This window comes from Mesoplodon bidens, assembly GCF_964165515.1.
Source record: "Mesoplodon bidens genome assembly, chromosome: 11".
Lineage (NCBI taxonomy): Eukaryota > Metazoa > Chordata > Mammalia > Artiodactyla > Ziphiidae > Mesoplodon > Mesoplodon bidens.
The window spans coordinates 23,738,215-23,762,929 of NC_138167.1; the positions used below are offsets into that span (position 1 = coordinate 23,738,215).

The 24,715-nt window shown below is 40.7% G+C and overlaps 1 protein-coding gene across 5 annotated transcripts in view; it reads left to right on the forward strand.

Moving 5' to 3' along the window:
- The first annotated feature begins 7,845 nt into the window (after positions 1-7,845).
- FAR2 (fatty acyl-CoA reductase 2) overlaps positions 7,846-24,715 on the forward strand; it is a 146,654-nt gene continuing 129,784 nt past the window's right edge. Inside the window, exon 1 of one of the 5 annotated variants that reach the window (XM_081250088.1) lies at positions 7,846-7,930. The gene's annotated coding sequence lies outside the window, so the exon portion shown is untranslated. The other 4 variants (XM_081250087.1, XM_081250085.1, XM_081250086.1 and 1 more) reach the window with 4 other exon arrangements.

Here is a 24,715-nt window from a genome sequence, read left to right on the forward strand (position 1 = left end):
AAAAACAAGGGAATCCCCATCAGGTTAACAGCTGATCTTTCAGCAGAAACTCTGCAAGCCAGAAGGGACTGGCAGGACATATTTAAAGTGATGAAGGAGAAAAACCTACAACCAAGATTACTCTACCCAGCAAGGATCTCATTCAGATTTGATGGAGAAATTAAAACCTTTACAGACAAGCAAAAGCTGAGAGAGTTCAGCACCACCAAACCGGCTTTATGACAAATGCTAAAGGATCTTCTCTAGCAAGAAACACAAGAGAAGGAAAACACCTACAATAACAAACCCAAAACAACTGAGGAAATGGGAATAGGAACATACATATCGATAATTACCTTAAATGTAAATGGATTAAATGCTCCCACCAAAACACACAGATTGGCTGAATGGATACAAAAACAAGACCCATATATATGCTGTCTACAAGAGACCCACTTCAGACCTAGACACACATACAGACTGAAAGCAAGGGGATGGAAAAAGATATTCCATGCAAATGGAAACCAAAAGGAAGCTGGAGTAGCAATTTTCATATCAGACAAAATAGACTTTAAAATAAAGTCTATTAGAAGAGACAAAGAAAGACACTACATAATGATCAATGGATAGATCCAAGAAGAAGATATAAAAATTGTAAATATTTATGCACCCAACATAGGATCACCTCAATACATAAGGCAAATACTAACAGCCATAAAAGGGGAAATGGACAGTAACACACTCATAGTAGGGGACTTCAACACCCCATTTTCACCAATGGACAGATCATCCAAAATGAAAATAAATAAGGAAACACAAGCTGTAAATGATACATTAAACAAGATGGACTTAATTGGTATTTATAGGACATTCTATCCAAAAACAACAGAATAAACATTTTTCTCAAGTGCTCATGGAACATTCTCCAGGATAGATCATATCTTGGTTCACAAATCAAGCCTTGGTAAATTTAAGAAAATTGAAATTGCATCAAGTATCTTTTCTGACCACAACACTATGAGACTAGATATCAATTACAGGAAAAGAGCTGTAAAAAATACAAACACATGGAGGCTAAACAATACACTACTTAATAATGAAGTGATCACTGAAGAAATCAAAGAGGAAATAAAAAAATACCTAGAAACAAATGACAATGGAGACACGACGACCCAAAACCTATGGGACGCAGCAAAAGCCGTTCTAAGGGGGAAGCTTATAGCAATATAATTCTACCTTAAGAAACAGGAAACATCTTGAATAAACAATCTAACCTTGCACCTAAAGCAATTAGAGAAAGAAGAACAAAAAACCCCAAAGTTATCAGAAGGAAAGAAATCATAAAGATCAGATCAGAAATAAATGAAAAAGAAATGAAGGAAACAATAGCAAAGATCAATAAAACTAAAAGCTGGTTCTCTGAGAAGATAAACAAAATTGATAAACCATTAGCCAGACTCATCAAGAAAAAAAGGGAGAAGACTCAAATCAATAGAATTAGAAATGAAAAAGGAGAAGTAACAACTGACACTGCAGAAATACAAAAGATTATGAGAGATTACTACAAGCAACTCTATGCCAATAAAATGGACAATCTGGAAGAAATGGACAAATTCTTAGAAATGCACAACCTGCCAAGACTGAATCAGGAAGAAAGAGAAAATGTGAACAGACGAATCACAAGCACTGAAATTTAAACTGTGATTAGGAGGGTGGGAGGGAGGGAGACGGAAGACGGAAGAGATATGTGAACATATGTATATGTATAACTGATTCACTTTGTTTTAAAGCAGAAACTAACACACCATTGTAAAGCAATTATACTCCAATAAAGATGTAAAAATAAATAAGTAAAATCTTTCAACAAACAAAAGCCCAGGACCAGATGGCTTCACAGGTGAATTCTATCAAACATTTAGAGAAGAGCTAACACCTATCCTTCTCAAACTCTTCCAAAGTACAGCAGAGGGAGGAACACTCCAAACTCATTCTACAAGGCCACCATCACGCTGTTACAAAAATCAGACAAGGATGTCACAAAGAAAGAAAACTACAGGCCAATATCACTGATGAACATAGATGCAAAAATCCTCAACAAAATACTAGCAAACAGGGCTTCCCTGGTGGCACAGTGGTTGGGAGTTCGCCTGCCGATGCAAGGGATTTGGGTTTGTGCCCCGGTCCAGGAAGATCCCACATGCTACGGAGCGGCTAGGCCCGTGTGCCATGTCCACTGAGCCTGCGCGTCCAGAGCCTGAGCTCTGCAACGGGAGAGGCCACAACAGTGAGAGGCCCGCGTACCGCAAACAAACAAACAAAATAAATAAATATTAGCAAACAGAATCCAACAGCACATTAAAAGGATCATACACCATGATCAAGTGGGGTTTATTCCAGGAATGCAAGGATTCTTCAATATACGCAAATCAATCAATGTGATACACCATATTAACAAATTGAAGGAGAAAAACCGTACGGTCATTTCAATAGATGCAGAGAAAGCTTTCAACAATATTCAACACCCATTTATGATAAAATCCCTGCAGAAAGTAGGCAGAGAGGGAACTTTCCTCAACATAATAAAGGCCATATATGACAAACCCACAGCCAACATCATCCTCAATGGTGAAAAACTGAAACCATTTCCACTAAGATCAGGAACAAGACAAGGTTGCCCACTCTCACCACTCTAATTCAACCTAGTTTTGGATGTTTTACCCACAGCAATCAGAGAAGAAAAGGAAATAAAAGGAATCCAAATTGGAAAAGAAGAAGTAAAGCTGTCACTGTTTGCAGATGACATGATACTATACATAGAGAATCCTAAAGATGCTACCGAAAACTACTAGAGCTAGTCAATAAATTTGGTAAAGTAGCAGGATACAAAATTAATACACAGAAATCTCTGGCATTCCTATACACTAATGATGAAAAATCTGAAAGTGAAATCAAGAAAACACTCCCATTTACCATTGCAACAAAAAGAATAAAATATCTAGGAATAAACCTACCTAAGGAGACAAAAGACCTGTATGCAGAAAATTATATGACACTGATGAAAGAAATTAAAGATGATACAAATAGATGGAGAGATATACCACGTTCTTGGATTGGAAGAACAACATTGTGAAAATGACTCTACTGCCCAAAGCAATGTACAGATTCAATGCAATCCCTATCAAACTACTGCTGGCATTTTTCACAGAACTGGAACAAAAAATTTCACAATTTGTATGGAAATACAAAAGACCCCGAATAGCCAAAGCAATCTTGAGAACGAAAAATGGAGCTGGAGGAATCAGGCACCGTGACTTCAGACTATACTACAAAGCTACAGTAATCAAGACAGTGTGGTACTGGCACAAAAACAGAAATATAGATCAATGGAAGAGGATAGAAAGCCCAGAGATAAACCCATGCACATATGGTCACCTTATCTTTGATAAAGGAGGCAGGAATGTACAGTGGAGAAAGGACAGCCTCTTCAATAAGTGGTGCTGAGAAAACTGGACAGGTACATATAAAAGTATGAGATTAGATCACTTCCGAACACCATACACAAAAATAAACTCAAAATGGATTAAAGACCTAAATGTAAGGCCAGACACTATAAAACTCTTAGAGGAAAACATACACAGAACACTCTAGGACATAAATCACAGCAAGATCCTTTTTGACCCACCTCCTAGAGAAATGGAAATAAAAACAAATATAAACAAATGGGACCTAATAAAACTTAAAAGCTTTTGCACAGCAAAGGAAACCATAAGCAAGACCAAAAGACAACCCTCAGAATGGGAGAAAATATTTGCAAATGAAACAACTGACAAAGGGTTAATCCACAAAATTTACAAGCAGCTCATTCAGCTCAATATCAGAAAAACAAACAACCCAATCCAAAACTGGGCAGAAGACCTAAGTAGACATTTCTCCAAAGAAGATATACAGACTGCCAACAAACCCATGAAAGAATGCTCAACATCATTAATCATTAGAGAACTGCAAATCAAAACTACAATGAGATATCATCTCACACCAGTCAGAATGACCATCATCAAAAAACCTAGAAACGATAAATGCTGGAGAGGGTGTGGAGAAAAGGGAACCTCTTGCACTGTTGGTGGGAATGTAAATTGATACAGCCGCTATGGAGAACAGTATGGAGGTTCCTTAAAAAACTAAAAATGTAACTACCATATGACCCAGCAATCCCACTACTGGGCATATACCCTGAGAAAACCATAATTCAAAGAGTCATGTACCACAATGTTCATTGCAGCTCTATTTACAATAGCCAGGACATGGAAGCAACCTACGTGTCCATCATCGGATGAATGGATAAAGAAGATGTGACACATATATACAATGGAATATTACTCAGCTATAAAAAGAAACAAAATTGAGTTATTTGTAGTGAGGTGGATGGACCTAGAGTCTGTCATACAGAGTGAAGTAAGTCAGAAAGAGAAAGACAAATACCATATGCTAACACATATATATGGAATTTAAGAAAAAAAAATGTCATGAGGACCCTAGGGGTAAGACAGGAATAAAGACACAGACCTACTAGAGAAGGGACTTGAGGATATGGGGAGGGGGAAGGGTAAGCTGTGACAAAGTCAGAGTGTGTCATGGACATAGGTACACTACCAAACGTAAAATAGATAGCTAGTGGGAAGCAGCCTCATAGCACAGGGAGATCAGCTCAATGCTTTGTGATCACCTAGAGGGGTAGGATAGGGAGCGTGGGAGGGAGGGAGACACAAGAGGGAAGAGATATGGGAACATATGTATATGTATAACTGATTCACTTTGTTATAACATAGAAACTTACACACAATTGTAAAGCAATTATACTGCAATAAAGATGTAAAAAAAGTAAAAAATAAAAATAAAAACGTGGATGAGAATTTTAAGATTTCTAGTAAAATACTCACTTGAAATGGTTTTGAATCATTTATCACTCTTTCAAGAAAAAAACAAAAGGTAAATACATAGAATTCCACCCCAAAATGCCTAATTTGGTTTCCTTAGGCTGTGATAATAAATTACTGGGTGGCTTAAGCAACAGGATTTTATACACTCACAGCTCTGGAGGCTAGAAATCTGATCTCAAGGTTAAGTCCATGCTCCTCAACCTTTTGGGGCTCTAGACAAGAATTCTTCCTTCTCTACCAGCTTCTGGCAGGCCATCTGCACTCCTTGGCTTTCCTGGGCTTTTTTGTTTGTTTGTTTTTTTTTCTTTTTGCCACTTTGCTCCAATTTCTGCCTTGTTTTCAAATCACTTTAACCAATATGTACATGTCTCAAATCTCCCTCTGCCTTTCTCTTACAAAGGCAATTGCCATTAGATTTAAGGCCCACCTGGATAATCCAGGAAGATCTCCTCTGAAGACCTTTAACTTCATTGCATATAAAGAGACTTTTTCATCCAAATCAGGTGACATTCATAGGTTCCAGGGATTTGCACCAGGACGTATCTTTTGGGAGCCACCATTCAACCCACTATGTAATAGGGAAGAAACTTTGTATTCTATTACAAGTTAATCACTAAAGGGATGTTGTCTATAAGCATAAATTATACATAATGATCCATCTCTGGGAACCCTGCTTCCAGGTAATGAGCATTAACCTAAAATAAGTTTGTCTGGCTCACAGAAAACATCCTGACCAGGCCCACCTTTGAATGACTACAGGAAGAATGAAATTAACACGTCTCCTCTGGAGGCTGACTGGAACCAGGAAATGACTGACTTTACTCCCTCCCCTTTTAGTATAAAAGAGGCCTGCATTCTAACTCAGGCAAGATGGTTATTTGGGACACAAGTCCACCATCTTCTTGGTCTGCCAGCTTTCTAAATAAAGTCACTGTTCCTTTCCCCACCAACTCCTCTCTCGATTTATTGGCCTGTCTCGGGGTGAGCAGTATGAGCTTGGACTCGGTAACAACTACACTGCCTCTTTTTGCTATTATATGTTTATGGATTGATTTGTGCCTTTCTCCACATCCCCCCTCCCCAAATGCATATGTTGAAGTCCTCACCCTCAGTACCTCAGAATGTGACCTTATATGGAAATCGGACTGTTGCAAATGTCATAAATTCAGATGAGGCCACGAGGGTGAGCCCTAATCTGATATGACTAATGATCAGGGTTATACTTCTTGAAGCTAAGAAAAGCCAAAAAAAAAAAAAAAAATGCCAGCAAACCACTAGAAGCTAGGTAGGAGGCATGAAACTGATTCTCCCTCACAACCTTCAGAGGAAGAATCCTGCCAACACTTTGATCTTGGACTTCTGGCCTCCAGAACTGTGAGATAATAAATTTCTGTTTAAGCCACCAGTCTGTGTACTTTGATAAGGCAGTCCCAGCAAATGAATACATTATCCATACATACTTTACTTTTACTTTGTACATTTACTTTAAATGGTGAAAATAAAATTATGGTTTTGTAACCTATAATAATGTTGCATTTTATTTATCAACACTACACTGAAAGTATGTTTTCTATTTTCTATTTTATAAATAGTGTTGTAATGAACATGAACTTTGTCCATATGACATTTCTCTTTTGTGAATTACTTTCTTTGGATATATTCTGAGAAATGAGAATCCTATATCAAAAGATTCAGGGCTTCCCTGGTGGTGCAGTGGTTGGGAGCCCGCCTGCCAATGCAGGGGACACGGGTTCGTGCCCCGGTCCGGGGGGATCCCACGTGCCACGGAGCGGCTGGGCCCATGAGCCATGGCCGCTGGGCCTGCGCGTCTGGAGACTGTGCTCCGCGACGGGAGAGGCCACAGCGGTGAGAGGCCCGCGTACCGCAAAAAAAAAAAAAAAAAAAAAAGATTCAGAACAATAAAAAAATTTTTGAGTGACTCAACATTTTAAGCCTTGGAAACTTGTTGCCAATTGTTTTTCAAAGAGATGTAACAATTTACCTTTTCCGCTATGTGATGAGTGATTTCAATACTCATCACATAGCAGTGATTTCAATCTCACCACCATTTGACAGTATCATTTCAAGTGCTGACATACACGTTGTTTGGGGAACACATTCAGACTTATTCTCGAGTGGGAGGAGCGATAACAAAGAGTATATTTATGTGGTCCTAACTTTTTCTGTCTCTCTTGCTCTCAGGTAAAAACACCGGAGAAAATTAGCCACCGTGATTTTAGGCTACACTTTGCTTAATAAATTCAATTGAAGAGAGTCCAATAGAAGAGAATTCAAGATGGGTGTGATTTTTTTAATGCAAAAAATGGCTCATATTAACTCCAACTTGCATGAATTAAATTTTATTTCTTTGTATGTCGATTGTTGTAATGAGGAGAATGAAGACAACGTATAGGGCAATGTTCCTTTTTGGCTTTTCTTAACATAGCACGTTTATTTGGGAATTTACCTTCCACCTTGTCCAAGAAATGAGGTTGGGCGTTGGCCGTTTTTCAGCACGTCCTGGCTGAGGACTGTGACAGCTCCACTCACGTGCCTCTCTGTCCCTCTACAAGTCTTCCCTGACGACGGTCCAGTTTTCCTGTTTAAAATGTAACAGCGACCAAAGCAAATCCCCCCAAAGCTAAGCTACCAGGCTTATAAACAAAACGTTTTGTTGTTGTTGTTGTTGTTTGTTTGCCTGTTTTTTTCTTTGTTTTTTTTTGTTTGTTTTTTAATCTGATAAGGAGCTCTGATGAGCAAAGCTGGCCAGCTGCATTCTTGCAGCCGCATCTCTGATCTTTTCTAGTTTCCTATCCACCTACCCACTCCCACCTGACGCAGACAGAGCCTGATTTCTGCCCTCCACACCCTGGACATGAGTAAACCGCGCCTCCGGCCCCTCCTGGATTTTTAAAAGGACACTGCCCTGTGGTCGGTCATTGCCAGGCGCCTCCGCAGTCTGGAGCAGACACCAGAGCATCCCTCCCACTGGGCGTGCAGTACGGACGAGCTGAGTAAACTCGGATTTTTGGCTGCCTTTTCTGCTAGGGTGGGTGGGGAAAGGTGTGTCCTCCAAGCGTTCACGGTAGAACCTCTAACCCTCTGTCTCCCCTTGGCCCCCATCTCTCTCTGTCTCTGTCTCTCTTTCTCCCCTCTCCTCTCTCTCTCTCTCTCTCTCTCTCTCAAGGTGTAGGAGCTCTCCTTTTCCAGACCAGAGAGGGGCGCCTTTCCTGTTCCCTTACCCCTCACCCACCGATTTTTTTAAAAATGGGGGGAAAAAAATCCAAGCCGGGAGTAATAGCGAGTGGATCTGCTCGGAGCTGAATGAATGGAAGCTGCGGGGCGGGCCTGCGCGGCCGGCCACCCTGCCCACGATGCGGTCCCCTCGCGGCCTGTAGGGCCCTCGCCAGCCCCTCGCCCTCCTCCCGCCCCAGGCAGAGGCCGCCGCCAGCTCCGCGCCCGACGCCGAGGCCGCGGCGGCCGAGGGGAAGGTCGGAGGGAGGGTGGTTTCCTCCCGCCCCACACCCAGTCTCCGAGCCGGATATATAGAGTGTCACGTTTGGGAGCCGAAAGACGAGAGCAGCTTCCTCGTGGCCGGAGCACCTCCCGGAGCCCCGGCAAAGGACCGGGATTTAGAGGACCACTAGTTGAGCCCGCCCCGCGCCGGAGGAGCAGGTACTCAGGGTCGCAGCCGGGCCGCGCGAGCGCCCACGCCTCCGCCGGCGAGGCGGAGTGGCCGGGAGGCCGGGCTCGGCGGGGTCTGCAGAGAGGGCGAGGCAGCCGCGGGGCCCCGCGGCAGGGTGGGCTCGGGCCCCGGCGGGGAGACGCGCGGTTTCCGCGGCTCTGCCCCGGAGCTGCCCCCGGCCGCCCCCAGCCATCCGGCCGCGGCTTAGGCGCGCTGGGCGCCGGCATCGCCCGCCAAGGTGGGGCACGCGGGGGCGGGAAGGGCGCGCGTGTCGGCAAGCTGCAGACTGGGCTAACTTGGGAGCCGCGCCGCGGCCGCGGGTCCGGGGAGACAGAGGCTCCGGCCGGGTCTGGCGGAGGCCTCCTCGGCCCCCGGGGCTGTTCCAGGAGAGAGCAGGGCCACGTGGGGCGCGGTGGCCGCCCTCCCTGCGCCCTGGACTGTCGGGGCGTGCTTTCCGACCCCTAGTCCCACGCCGGGCTGTGCACGCCTTGCCGGGAACCGAGCCCCAGGCTGAAAAGGGCCGGAACGGCCCCGGGGCGGCCGGGGTGGGGTCTGTCCCCGTCCGAAGTTTTCCACCTCTTCCTGAGGGGCCTGGGCGTCTTGGAGGTAGCAGGGGAGCAGGTACTAGATTGCAACTGGTGTAGATGGCTTGAAGGAAGGCTGCTGGCACCCCTGGCGATTACCCACGGCGCAATTCCATTCAGTTAAAAGAATTAATGACCGACTTCATCCTAGAAACCTCCTACTTTTCACCTGGTGGGATGAGTAGAATTAAGAACACTTATTCTTCGAAGGATGAGTTACCAGGTGTGAGCAACCAAGGTTCGTTTTGTATCTGCCAGAGCTTCGGCGGCTGGTTAAATCATGTAGATTGTCCCATTGTGCCATGAACAGGGACAAGAGTGGGTACAGCAGACTAACCAGGAAACTCAAGTGAATCGTGCTTTTCTACTTGTTAGAGGCTGCTGCATCAAGAGAAGTTTGACACTGTGCAAATGGAAATTTGAGAATTTCCCTGCTGTTTCAATTACCCATCTCTCTGTATCCCCATTCATATGAGTTGGAGATTTGGCTGAGGAGCATATTTAGTCTAAAAGGGCAAAGAGACTAAATAAAATTTTAAGGCAGCCACTCAGACTAAAGGAGCAGGGCTTTCAGCAAAATCCGCTATTAGGGATATTTGTGTGTGAGACTTCTAGGAGATGGCCATGGGGCTTTACCAGCCAGACTCAAGAGTTGCAGCATTTCTTCTGTAGTATTTCTCGGGATGCAGGTCTTCAGAGCACTCTTTCCCTGTTTCTGAGGGCATCTTCTGAACCTGCTTTGTTAACAAATTCCTACTTTACTCCTATTTCAACGTTGGGTTATAATTATCTATAAAATTGATATAAATCAGCACGAGTTGGTAAATCTTACATTTCTCCTTAACTTAAAAGAGGGAGCGTGACATCTAATTACAGAAGGAGAGGGAGAAGCTTCCTTTAAGGGAGGAAAAATAAGTAAAATAGCTCATACTTGGGTATCACTTTGGGGTTTGTGAAGAACATCATCATCTTGAATGTCTCACTATTCCCTTTCCTATCTTCTGAAGGTACATTCAGATGTTATTTCTTTCTGGCAACATCTGGGCAGCCTTAAGAATTCTTTGTCTTTGCATTAATACTTGTGCACCCATGAAAACTCATGCATGTACAAATGGTCTCTGAAGGAACATGCACACGCGGTCCCTGCCAGTCTCTTGTGACTTTGTGTTTGGTCTCTTTGAGAACATTTATTACTCTTGAAGAAGCATTCTTTTTTTTTTTTTTTTTTGCGGTACGCGGGCCTCTCACTGTTGTGGCCTCTCCCATTGTGGAGCACAGGCTCTGGACGCGCAGGCTCAGCGGCCATGGCTCACGGGCCCAGCCGCTCCGTGGCACGCGGGATCCCCCCGGACCGGGGCACGAACCCGTGTCCCCTGCATTGGCAGGCAGACTCTCAACCACTGCGCCATCAGGGAAGCCCTGAAGAAGCATTCTTAATGCTTTATTTTGTTAACAGACCACTTAAGGATCTGATAAAAGCTATGGAATATGAAAAATAAGCATATACATATTAACAGAATTCTGCCTACAATTTCAGGCACTCACAGCCTCCTTGATACTTAATCACCCAGATGCTAGAGGTTCAGAGGCCTCAGGCAGGGCCAGCTCACAGGGACCGATACTTGGAGAAGGGCCCTGCACTTGGTTTAATGTTCTGCTGTCGCTGTCAGCTGTCTTAGTAATTTTCAAACAAGGAGCTCCAAATTTTCATTTTACACTAGACCCTGCAAATTCCATAGCCCGTCCTGAGGCCAGGTTCACAAGCCTGTTCTGTCACTTCCTGAATAACAACCCTGTCTCAGCCATCCTACACTGCAGGTGAATTCTCTGACAAAAACAGAAAGTTAGCTGCTGCATGCTTCTGTCATTAAGTCCTTCTACGCCCAATTTCCTCATTGACAAAATAAAGATAACAGACAGTATCTACTACTGTATTCATCTTAAAGAGTCATTGTGAAGACAGGTAGGTAAAAAGAGATAATAATTGTAAAACTGTTGACTTACCTTGAACAGTACTATACTAACAAAGACAGTATTGTTACAGGCTTAACTTTTCTAATACATGTTTCAGAAGTAGCTTGAGGAAGGCTGGTTAAGTACATTAAAAGGGTTGTAGAACCTTTATAACCCTTATATTTTGGTGGGAGAAAAAATAGAACAAAAAGTAGCTATGTTTTGTGGTATTTTAAATATTCCTTACAAGTCTTTATTTGGTCAAGATTGGAACTGGCAACTAAAAGTACAGAATACCTTCCTGGATCCCAAAGATACTTCCTGAATTAAATTGATGTTTTGGTGGAATTCATCCAAAATTGAACAATGAAAAATTGAGTCATTGATTGAAATTTTTAAGAAGGTATCCTTTTTGCCCCATTTAACTTTTAAATATTCATACTTTCAAAACCGTGAGCAAGGCACTCTTTTAAATATTCTGGGAGATACCTGGCAATATAAAGTATACCTAGTCCCCTACCAAGTTGTCTTCACCTTCTGTACCATTGCGGGAGGAACTTAGAAACCTTGGACCAGTCCTCTTTCCCCACACTCCTCCTTTTATTGCTTCTCTCTGACCTCAGAACTTATCCTTTCCACAGCTTTCATTCCCAGTATGATGGCAACACACTTGGAAGGGTTGAGGAAGAAAATAGAGTAAAAGGATATAGATCAAACTTCCGTATCAAAGTCTTAAAATAGGGGCACCAGAGAAGGTGGACGGAGACTCCTTTCATGCAGCTACTCTGCGCAGAGGCGTGCTGTGAACTTCAGGGTTATGAAATACCAAGTCCTGTACTCGATAGATTTATGACATCATTGACAAGATGAAATATGTAAATATAATGTGTTAATTAACATAACAGATACATTGTTAAGAGGCAATATAAAATTAGGCACCAAATGAATGGTACAGAAAATAAGTGCAATGAGTTCCCAAGAAGAGAATAAAATAAACTGAAATGGTTAGAGAAGCTTAAGAGGAGAGTTACATGAGATGGCCCTTAAAATTCCACTCCTAATAGAGATGAATGAATGAACCTTCTGGGTGATAATTGTGCAAAAGATGAAAATCTGGATGGAACTAAAGTTTCATGTAAGGAAAAGGCAGGAGATAAAGCGAAGAGAACTTTCCACTGGTTAGCTTCAGTCATGTAACACATAATTATTAAGCCCATTCTGTGACCAGACACAATGCCAATTTTTCTGCATTTAGTGTGGAATAAAGCAGATGTGTCCCCTATCCTTTTGGATCTTACAGGCATTTAAAATATAAACATATAATAAGAAAATTTTGGAAGTAGCATGGAGAATAACAGGTGCAATGAAAAAATCAGGGGTTGACTCAGATTTGGTGGTTTGTGAAGGTCTCTGACAAAGAAAGATTTAAATTGATATTTGAAGGAAGCATAGGGATTAACTTGGCAAAAAGAAAAAAAAAGAATGGAGGGAAAAGCAATCTGGGCAGAGGAAATAGCAAGTAGGAAGGCTGTAAGGAAAGGAAAAACCTGGAAGTGTTCAAGGAACAGAAAGAAGGCACGTGTTTTGGGTGAGGGAGTTGCTGAGAGGCCGGCCGTGTGTGTGAGCCTGGTCATGTAGATCCTCACAGATCTTGATAAAGATTCTGAATTTTATTTTAATGAGAAGCTCTTGAAGACTTTGAAGCCAGAGACTAATTTAAATTTTAAGACCTTTGTGGCTGCAATTAGGAGAATGGACGAGCGGGATCAGGGGTTGGAAGTAGGACAGAGCTGGTGATGGTGCGGACAGGCAAGATGGAGAGAAGTGGGCAGACTTGAAGTGCATTTCAGAAGTAGAACTGATAGACCTTGGTGATAGATCGGCGATGAGAAGTGGCTAAGCAAAGAAGTGTGATAATAAATTCCTCCAGTAGATACTGCTGTATGTTTATAATCCACAACCATAGCCTTCTGATGCATAAGATTTAGAGTTGCCACAGAAGAGCTGAAAAGTGACATGGAAACTGATAACGCTGCCTGGTATCTCTGAAAAGTGTGCCAGGCTGTTGGGATAGAGGTGAGATAGCAGAAGATAATATGCTTTTCATATTATCATTTCTACTGTTGAGATTATTAATGAACTGTGCACGAACTTTATAATGTTTAAGAGGTTACCACCAAAACAAATATGACTTCTGTCTTTCTGACTTAAGCACACTGATGGCACATGGGGTAATCTCCTAAAATGACGAAAACCCAGAGAGAAAAGTCTGATCCGCACCAAAGTGATTGCTCTACACCATAAGTTACTCCCCTGCTTAGAAGCTTTCCATTCTTCCACCTTGTCTGTATCAGTGTCCCAAAATGCAGTCTGTGGACCATTAGTTTCTCGGGATATTAATAACAGTCAAGTGAAGGAAAAAAAGCTTCCCTCATCACATAAGCTTGAGAAACACTTAATTTAACCTAGTTAAGCAGTCTTATTGTGGGAATCCTCAAAGCCTTTAACATACTAATAATGCACTTTAAGAATCATCAATCAAGAAGAGATATTTTATGCTGCATTTCCTAAACTTACTTGACCTTGAAATGCTTTTTTTGGCAGAACATCTAACAGAGTCAGCATTCAACATAACACGCTTTGGGAAATGCTGCCCTATATTAATAGATTAAACCTTTTAACATCCACAGCTGTCTATTAACCATCAGCTTCTCTCATGTCTTTCATGCTACTGCTTAGCTGGAAGGAAGCAGAAGACCGGAATTGAACTGACTCTGTTAATAAGTTCTGAGTTGATGATGAAAACAATTCTACCATATGGATAATAGATGAAGAGATATTCACAAGCAAGATCTGCAGTCTGACTAAAAACAATTTTTAAAAAATTTTAACTTCTACTTCCCTGGCAAGGCTATGCAGGACCTCTCGGAGGTACATTCTGTCAAGTCTAGATGTACACGTGAGAAAGCTGAAGCATAGAAAATGGGGAAGATTTCACAGGACCTTTCATGTCCCATGGGAGGTCTGAGCCTTATTTGATGTTCATAGTATATCCCCGGCAGGGCAACACAGTGTGAATACATAGGACATCTGTAGGAGCAGTGATTTTGCACTGAATCTCATACATCTTCTTTACTGGTCCCCAGTGCATTTGCGTGGTGGTGGGATCGAGGCAGAAGTGCGATTTGTGACAAAAGAATAACCAGCAGAGCAGGGCAGAAGAGACAAGTTCAAACATCTGTGGACTCTGGCCACGGCTTCATCCACCTGGTGCTCTAGCTTAGGGGTTAGCAAACTATGGCCTGAGGGCCAAATCTGAATCCTGCCTATTTTTGTATATGTCTTGGACTAAGAATAGTGCTTATATTTTTAAGTGGTTGAAAAAAATCAAAAGAAGAATAGTGTTCTCTGGCAAATGAAAATTATATGAAATTCAAATTTCAGTATCCATGAGTGAAGTTTTATTGGAAATCAGCCAGTGCCATGCACCTACTCATCCTATTGTCTATGGCTGCTTTGGTGCTCCACGTAATGAGTAGTTGTGATTTGCAAAGCCTAATATATTTACCATCTGGCCCGTTAACATAAAATGTTTGCCGCCCCCTGCTCTAGGCTACTAAACTCACTGGCCATAGATAATTTTAATAGATTTGTTTTATATATTAGGGGTAGTCTTAGTTCAGGCTGCTATAACAAAGTACCATAGACTGGGTGGCTTATAAACAAAAATTTATTTCTTACAGTCCCAGAGGCTGCGGGTCCAAGACAAAGGCACCAGCAGATGTGCTGTCTGGTGAGAACCACTTCCTGGTTCATAGATGTCCTTCTTTCCATTGTAACTTCACATGGTGGAAGGAGCAAGGGGGTTCTCAGAAGTCTCTTTTATAAGGGCAATAATCCCATTCACAAGGGATCTGCCCTCATGACCTAATAACCTCCCAGAGGCCCCACCTCCATACACCATCACATTGGAGCCTAGATTTCAACACACACATTTTGGGAGGACTGAAACATTCAGTCCATGTCAAGGTAGAAATACAAATAGGTAAACTGACGGTCTAGAAGCTCCTCAAATGTTATTACCATCGGAGTCATGACGATGCCATTTATTGTGGATGAGTAGTGTAGCTAGTGTTAGCTGCCAACGTGAGATGCAGAAGACAGTCTTGCAGGTGATAGCTTTTGAAAGTTATTCAGACGTTTGAATTCACATGTAAAGGATGGGGCCTCAGATAAACATACCCAGCATCTAAGAGGTAGAGGGGGTAATTAACACCAATATTACTTAGCTGTTGAAGTCTGCTACCTCTAAGCATGGATCTTCTGTGAGTAGTCACCTCTGATTTTTATTTCAGTAAAGCAAACCTGTTTTTTATTAAAGCACCCTGTTTGTGAAGAGTGATGGTTTAAGTGTGACAGTCTTAAGTTTAGGTTGACAAATACATTTTTCATCATCCCCACCCCATGCCTATTTTATTTATTTATTTACTAATTATTTTTTATACATCTTTATTGGGGTATCATTGCTTCAAAATGCTGTGTTAGTTTCTGTTGTACAACAAAGTGAACCAGCCATATGCATACATATATCCCCTCCTTCTTGAGCCTCCCTCCCACCCTCCCTATCCCACCCCTCTAGGTCATCTCAAAGCACCAAGCTGATCCCCCTGTGGTATGCTGCTGCTTCCCACTAGCAATCTATTTTACAGTTGGTACTGTGTATATGTCGATGCTTCTCTCACTTCGCCCCAGCTTCCCACTCCCCTCCCAGTGTCCTCAAGTCCATTCTCTATTTCTGCATCTTTATTCCTGCCCTGCTCCTAGGTTCATCAGTGCCATTTTTTTTTAGATTCCACATATATGCATTAGCATACAGTATTTGTTTTTTCTCTTTCTGACTTACTTTACTCTGTATGACAGACTCTAGGTCCATCCAGCTCACTACAAATAACTCAGTTCTGTTTCTTTTTATGGCTTAGTAATATTCCATTGTATATATGTGCCACATCTTCTTTATCCATTCATCTGTCGATGGACACTTAGGTTGCTTCCATGTCCTGGCTATTGTAAATATTGCTGCAATGAATATTGTGGTGCATGTCTCTTTTTGAATCATGGTTTTCTCAGGGTATATGCCCAGTAGTGGGATTACTGGGTCGTATGGTAGTTCTAATTTTAGTTTTTTAAGGAACCTCCATACTGTTCTCCATAGTGGCTGTACCAATTTACATTCCCACCAACAGTGCAGGAGGGTTCCCTTTTCACCACACCCTCACTGAGTCTGTATTTTTGGTACAGGACTCCCCAGGTACTTCATACATAACCAGCACAGCACAGGTACAAATGTGGGCACAGCTGGTGTAGGTGCTTCCATGGGGCTTAGAACCAGAAGATGGGAGATGGAGGCTTGTGCTTAGGTCTATCGCTGTGATCACAAAATCTTTCCAGGGCACAGTATTCTGTGGGAATCAAACAGATTGTCAGTCACATTCATAAGGGGCCTTTCCATGACTAATTCAGAGACCTGCCTTTAATTAAAAAAAAAAAGAATTGGTTTCAGGTGAGATCTTTATTCAATAGCCATTTTTCCACTTTAGTCAACACTATACCAAAGCAAAAAATATTATATATTTCTTTTTGTAGAGAACAACATGATTAAGTAGACAGTGAAAAAAATTCATCTTACTTTAATTGGCAGACACTAAAAATAGCATGTGTCTATTGCTTTAGTCGTGGTTTATTTTTAAAGTCCTAGATAATTTTGTAAACTTAACCTCTGCAGTCCATCAAAAGCCCTTTCCAGCTGCAGATGACAATGCGTCCCCTTTGGCTTTTGGACATGCTATTACTTTGTTTTTAATGCATTTTAACTTCCTAGGCTCCTCCAGAGATGGCTCCAAAGTGTTGAAACACACACTTGAGGGGAAGAGGAGAAGGGAAAGCTCTTCCTTGTGAATCTGTGTAAAAAAAGGCAAAAGTCCGGCCTCTTCTATCCACTTTCCCATCCATCCACCTCAGCTGGGAGGTGCTGGGTCAGTAACATTCACTGGTGAATAACAGGATGACCATAGGAGGCAAGTATAATATTTCCTGAGCCAAGAAATGAGAAAAAGTCATTGTGAAAATGCTCCACATTTTAGATCATTTTAGAAAAATGGTGCATTCTTTATCATAGGTCAGTGAGAGGACACTTTCCACAAAAGTCAGCACAAACTCCAGTATTCTTGAGGGCAGGAGAGTTGGAAATTAGGAAGATCGTTAAATTATGTGTCTGGTCCCAACGTATTTGAAACCACTGAAGCGCTTCAAGCAGAATTAGGTTCACCAATGCATGATATTGCCAAGAAACTGGAAGAATCTGCCCAGAAGAATTTGATAACCCGAACAAAAGAAGCTCTGTGTAACAATTCACTATGTGTGCATGTATTAAAGATTTTTTATTATTATTTTCAAGAAAGGACATTTAGTACTAAAAGGTGTGTGGATAGTAGCAGCATAGTTTTATCCAGTAATAAAAGCATCTTAAAGATCGATAGGGCTTCCCTGGTGGCGCAGTGGTTGAGAGTCTGCCTGCCGATGCAGGGGACACGGGTTCGTGCCCCGGTCTGGGAAGATCCCACATGCCGCAGAGCGGTTAGGCCCATGAGCCATGGCCACTGAGCCTGTGTATCCGGAGCCTGTGCTCCTCAACGGGAGAGGCCACAGCAGTGAGAGGCCCGCGTACCGCAAAAAAAAAAAAAAAAAAAAAGATAATATTCATTTAATAAAAATAGAAGTATTTGTCTAAAACTTAAGAGAAACTGTCCACTTAATTCCACATGAAACATAAGTGTAAATAAGATACCCTGATAAATATTAATGAAATCAATTTTATGTCAGTCTGTGTATTTTTATTTCTATTATGCTGTAACTGTTGTCTCATTCTGAATGGACTCATTTCCATTGTGTTTGTTTACATGAGACCTTTAAGACCTATTTGTTCTGAAGATAAGTGTATGATCTAAAGGATGGACACGTGTTCTCGTACCAAGAAGCTTTGAGAGCATTAAGATCCACTTACAAAACTATTCTCCAAGCTGCAGGGGAGTTTGAAAGAGTTAATAGTTCTCATCCAAATAAGCAGTTTCCTTCTTTCTTGGTAACCTGTAGTTGCCAAAGCTCTCTCCTTAGTAGAATTGTGACTTTGCTTCTTCCTTCTTTTCTTCTTACTATTTTGGTCCAGTCCTGCCTGAAGCAATGGTTATGCAAGTGCTGCTGAGTGCACTGTTGATCACAGGATTGCACTTTAGGTAAATTTAGGTCTCAGTTTCTTTTAGGACAGAGTGAAACTTTCTCAAATTAGCCTTCCCTAAACTCTTAGACATACTATATACATACATACATATTGCACCATCTTATCTACTCCACGTAGTGGTGACTGCAAATAGCTTTGCCTTAACTAACTCTATTCATATTCTAAATTGTAGAATGTTCAAGTACCTTATCTATATTTGATCTAATTCCCCTATTTTATAGAAAAGAAAAAGTCAGTCCCCAAAACACAAAGGGACTTGTCACTTACCTATTTAAGTGTAGAATAATATCCAAATGTTATGACTACAAATCCCATGAGCATTTTATTCCATTCATTCATTCATTCATTCATTCAATTTACTATCATGTGTCAGGCCAGGTGTTTAGCTCTGCAAATATAGTGGTGAACAAGTTATAGTACCTCCCCTTAAGCTTTAGTGCCCCCTATTCATTGGGCAATTTCTGACCAGTTAAAACTTTGGAGTTTGTGAAATCTTTCAGCAAAGATCCTCAGTGTGAATATAAAAAATACTCATATATTTTTATTTCCCATTCCTTCCCCTCCTAGCCAGCCCCAGTCAGTGATTTAGCTTCCCATAGCCCTGAGCAGTTAGCACCAAGAAGGAGGTGATGGGAAATGGAATTAAAATGAATTAAAGTCCACAGTGAAGATAATGAAAATTCTCCCCAAGGAAACAATGTTCTCCTTTATTCACCATAAATCCTGAGGATTAAATTAGCCTGTGCCGCCCTCCTCTCAGTTACTCACTCTTTCCCCAAACCTGGCTGTGGACTGGGTTCAATCTTCATGCTTCCCCCTTTCCTTTCTGCCCTTAAAGCTAGACATACAATCTCTTTGTGATTTAAGTAACTGCTATTCATTGTGGATAAAGAAATAGGGGAAGAGCAAAAACAACCAACGTGGGAAAGTTACAGAGTTTCCAGAACGGTACCTTTGAGTCTTGGCATAGGGCTAGTAGTTAGTTGCTGGCTTCCTGGGTGATGACAAGTGGAAACCCCATTATCTTCAGCCTTCCATCTTTATTTCTACAAGTGAGATCAAAAACCAATACTCTTAAAAATTCTCATCTGTACTCTTAAATCTGGATGAGTATGGGTATCTGTCTGATGGGAGGATTTATAGTTTTCAACAGAGTTTCGAAGAGGTTGTGACCAAAACAACATGGGAGACCACTGCTTCAGGAACAATCAAGTGGTTATTTTACTTCCTTGAAGACCTCCAGACCCAGGAAAGATCCCTTCTGAGGATACTTGCCAAGTATCATAGAACTGTTTGAGATGCTTAGGTTTTCCTGATCCATCTTCAGTGTGTCACATGATTCAGAACATTCCATTGTTCCAAAACAAAAAAGGGATCATGTCATTCCCCTGCCTAACACCTTCCACTGCTCCCCATTCCCTAGAGCAGCCTTGCCAAGTGTGTGAGTTGCTAGTTGAGGCAGGTGTGTGTGTGTGGGGGGGGTCCCTAATACAGAAGAGCTTTTAGCATCACCCTCCCTTCCTGCATCTCAGAAATCTGGAGACTACAAAAATCAAGGTGTTGGCAGGGTTGGTTCCTTCCCAGGACTGTTAGAGAAACATCTGTTCTAGGCCTATTCTTAGCTTGTAGATGGCCATCTTCTCCCTGTGTCTTTAACTCCACTGCCCTCTATGCATATCTATGTGTCCAAATTTCCTCTTTTTTAAGGACACCAGTCATAATGGATTAGGGGTCCACTGTACTCTAGTATGGTTTCATCTTAACTTAATTAGTTACCTCTATGATAATCTTATTTCCAAATTAGGTCACATTCTGAGATACTGCAGTTGAGGACTTTAACATATGAATTTTAGGAGGACAGAATTCAATCCATAATGCCCAGGAAACTAATACTTATTCCTCCTTACCGCAATGGAATATGGTGATGAAACTACAAGGTGCTTTCCGTGTTACTCTAACAAAACAAAACAAAACAAAATGACCACAAAAAGCAAACAAAAGCAAAGAAAAAAGAAAAACCTATGCATTTTAGGTACAGGTTAATAATGAACATAAGTAATAACTATTTTCACCAAGAGTTTCTTCTCCATGTGATTTTTATTATTTTTTACGAGGTATGACTTACATTTGGAAAAGTGAATATATCATAAATACAATAATAAGTAGCTCACAGATTTCAGCTTCCAGACTTAAAAAAAAAATAAAATACCAGCATCCCATAAGATGCCATCTACTCATTACCTATTCACCCCCAAAGTAACCATTATCCTGACCCCTAAGTCATAGATTAGCAAGATTCAAACATAGGTTAGCTTTGACAGTTTTTGGAGTTTTATTTGTAAGTAAAATCATACAGTGTGCATTATTTTGTATCCACCTTCTTCACTCAATGTTATGTTTGTAAGATTCATTCAAATGTTTGTGTATTCATTCTTCTCAAGTGCTCATGGAACATTCTTCAAGGATAGATCATATATTGGGTCACAAATCAAGCCTTGGTAAATTTAAGAAAATTGAAATCGTATCAAGTATCTTTTGTGACTGCAACGCTATGAGACTAGATATCAATTACAGGAAAAAATCTGTCATAAATACAAACACATGGAGGCTAAACAATACACTACTTAATAAACAAGAGCTCACTGAAAAAAATCAAAGAGGAAATTTAAAAATACCTAGAAACAAATGACAATGAAAACACGATGACCCCAAACCTATGGGATGCAGCAAAAGCAGTTCTAAGAGGGAAGTATATAGCAATACAATCCTACCTTAAGAAACAAGAAACATCACAAATAAACAACCTAAACTTACACCTAAATCAATTAGAGAAAGAAGAACAAAAAAATCCCAAAGTTAGCTGAAGGAAAGAACTCATAAAGATCAGATCACAAATAAATGAAAAAGAAATGAAGGAAACAATAGCAAAGATCAATAAAACTAAAAGCTGGTTCTTTGAGAAGATAAAAAAAATTGATGAAGCATTAGCCAGACTCATCAAGGAAAGAAGGGAGAAGACTCAAATCAATAGATTTAGAAATGAAAAAGGAGAAGTAACAACTGACACTGCAGAAATACAAAGAATCATGAGAGATTACTACAAGCAACTATATGCCAATAAAATGGACAAACTGGAAGAAATGGACAAATTCTTAGAAAAGCACAAACTTCCGAAACTGAACCAGGAAGAAATAGAAAATATGAACAGAACAAGCCAAGCACTGAAATTGAAACTATGATTAAAAATCTTCCAACATAACTGATTCACTTTGTTATAAAGCAGAAACTAACAAACACACCATTGTAAAGCAATTATACTCCAATAAAGATGCTAAAAAAAAAAAAATCTTCCAGCAAACAAAAGCCCAGGACCAGATGGCTTCACAGGCTAATTCTACCAAACATTTAGAGAAGAGCTAACACCTACCCTTCTCAAACTCTTCCAAAATACAGCAGAGGGAGGAACACTCCCATACTCATTCTACAAGGCCACCATCGCCCTGATACCAAACCAGACAAAGATGTCACAAAGAAAGAAAACACAGGCCAATATCACTGATAAACATGGATGCAAAAATCCTCAACAAAATACTAGCAAACAGAATCCAACAACACATTAAAAGGATCATACACCACGATCAAGTGGGGTTTATCCCAGGAATGCAAGGATTCTTCAATATATGTAAATCAATCAATCTGATACACCATATTAACAAATTGAAGCAGAAAAACCATATGATCATCTCAATCGATGCAGAGAAAGCCTTTGACAAAATTTAACACCCATTTATGATAAAAGCTCTGCAGAAAGTAGGCATAGAGGGAAATGTCCTCAACATAATACAGGACATATATGACAAACCCACAGCCAACATCGTCCTCAATGGTGAAAAACTGAAACCATTTCCACTAAGATCAGGAACAAGACAAGGTTGCCCACTCTCACCACTATTATTCAACATAGTTTTGGAAGGTTTAGCAACAGCAATCAGAGAAGAAAAAGAAAAGGAATCCAAATTGGAAAAGAAGAAGTAAAGCTGTCACTGTTTGCAGATGACATGATACTACACATAAACAATCCTAAAGATGTTACCAGAAAACTACTAGAGCTAATCAAAGAATTTGGTGAATTAGCAGGGTACAAAATTAATGCACAGAAATCTCTAGCATTCCTATACACTAATGATGAAAAATCTGAAAGTGAAGTTAAGAAAACACTCCCATTTATCATTGCAACAAATAGAATACAACATGTAGGAATAAACCTACCTAAGGAGATAAAAGACCTGTATGCAGGAAACTATAAGACACTGATGAAAGAAATTAAAGATGATACAAATAGATGGAGAGATATACCATGTTCTTGGATTGGAAGAATCAACATTGTGAAAATGACTCTACTACCCAAAGCAATCTACAGATTCAATGCAATACCTATCAAACTACCACTGGCATTTTTCACAGAACTAGAACAAAAAATTTCACAATTTGTATGGAAACACAAAAGACCCCAAACAGCCAAAGCAATCTTGAGAAAGAAAAATGGAGCTGGAGGAATCAGTCACCGGGTTTTCAGACTATACTACAAAGCTATAGTAATCAAGACAGTATGGTACTGACACAAAAACAGAAATATAGATCAATGGAAGAGGATAGAAAACCCAGAGATAAACCCACACACATATGGTCACCTTATCTTTGATAAAGGAGGCAAGAATATACAGTGGAGGTAAGACAGCCTCTTCAATAAGTGGTGCTGGGAAAACTGGACAGCTACATGTAAAAGTATGACATTAGAACACTCCCTAACACCATACACAAAAATAAACTCAAAATGGATTAAAGACCTAAATGTAAGGCCAGACACTATAAAACTCTTAGAGGAAAACATACACAGAACACTCTAGGACATAAATCACAGCAAGATCCTTTTTGACCCACCTCCTAGAGAAATGGAAATAAAAGCAGAAATAAACAAATAGGACCTAATGAAACTTAAAAGCTTTGCACAGCAAAGGAAACCATGAGCAAGACCAAAAGACAACCCTCAGAATGGGAGAAAATATTTGCAAATGAAACAACTGACAAAGGATTAATCTCCAAAATATACAAGCAACTCATGCAGCTCAATATCAGAAAAACAAACAACCCAATCCGAAAATGGGCAGAAGACCTAAACAGACATTTCTCCAAAGAAGATATACAGATTGCCAACAAACACATGAAACAATGCTCAACATCATTAATCAATAGAGAAATGCAAATCAAAACTACAATGAGATATCATCTCACACTGGTCAGAATGGCCATCATCAAAAATCTAGAAACAATAAATGCTGGAGAGGGTGTGGACAAAAGGGAACCCTCTTGCACTGTCGGTGGGAATATAAATTGATACAGCCCCTATGGAGAACAGTATGGAGGTTCCTTAAAAAACTAAAAATGTAGCTACCATATGACCCAGCAATCCCACTACTGGGCATATACCCTGAGAAAACCATAATTCAAAGAGTCATGTACCACAATGTTCATTGCAGCTCTATTTACAGTAGCCAGGACATGGAAACAACCTAAGTGTCCATCTACAGATGAATGGATAAAGAAGATGTGGCACATATATACAATGGAATATTACTCAGCCATAAAAAGAAATGAAATTGAGTTATTTGTAGTTTGATGGATGGACCTAGAGTCTGTCATACAGAGTGAGGTAAGTCAGAAAGAGAAAGACAAATACCATATGCTAACACATATATATGGAATGTAAGAAAAAAAAAAAAGGTCATGAAGAACCGAGGGGCAAGACGGGAATAAAGACACAGACCTACTAGAGAATGGATTTGAGGATAGGGGAGGGGGAAGGGTAAGCTGTGACAAAGTGAGAGAGTGGCATGGACATATATACACTACCAAACGTAAAATACATAGCTAGCGGGAAGCAGCCGCATAGCACAGGGAGATCAGCTCGGTGCTTCTGACCACCTAGAGGGCTGGGATAGGGAGGGGAGAGGGACGGAGACGCAAGGAGGAAGAGATATGGGAACATATGTATATGTATAACTGATTCACTTTGTTATAAAGCGGAAACTAACACACCATTGTAAAGCAATTATACTCCAATAAAGATGTAAAAAATAATTTTTTTGTGTATTCATTCTCCTTGCCGTCTAGTACTTCATACTGTGAATATACCACATTTAATTTATCTTTTACTGTTGATGAACAGTTAGGTAGTTTCCACTACCAAGTGCCACTAAGAACTTAGGAATAGTAGTACTAAGAA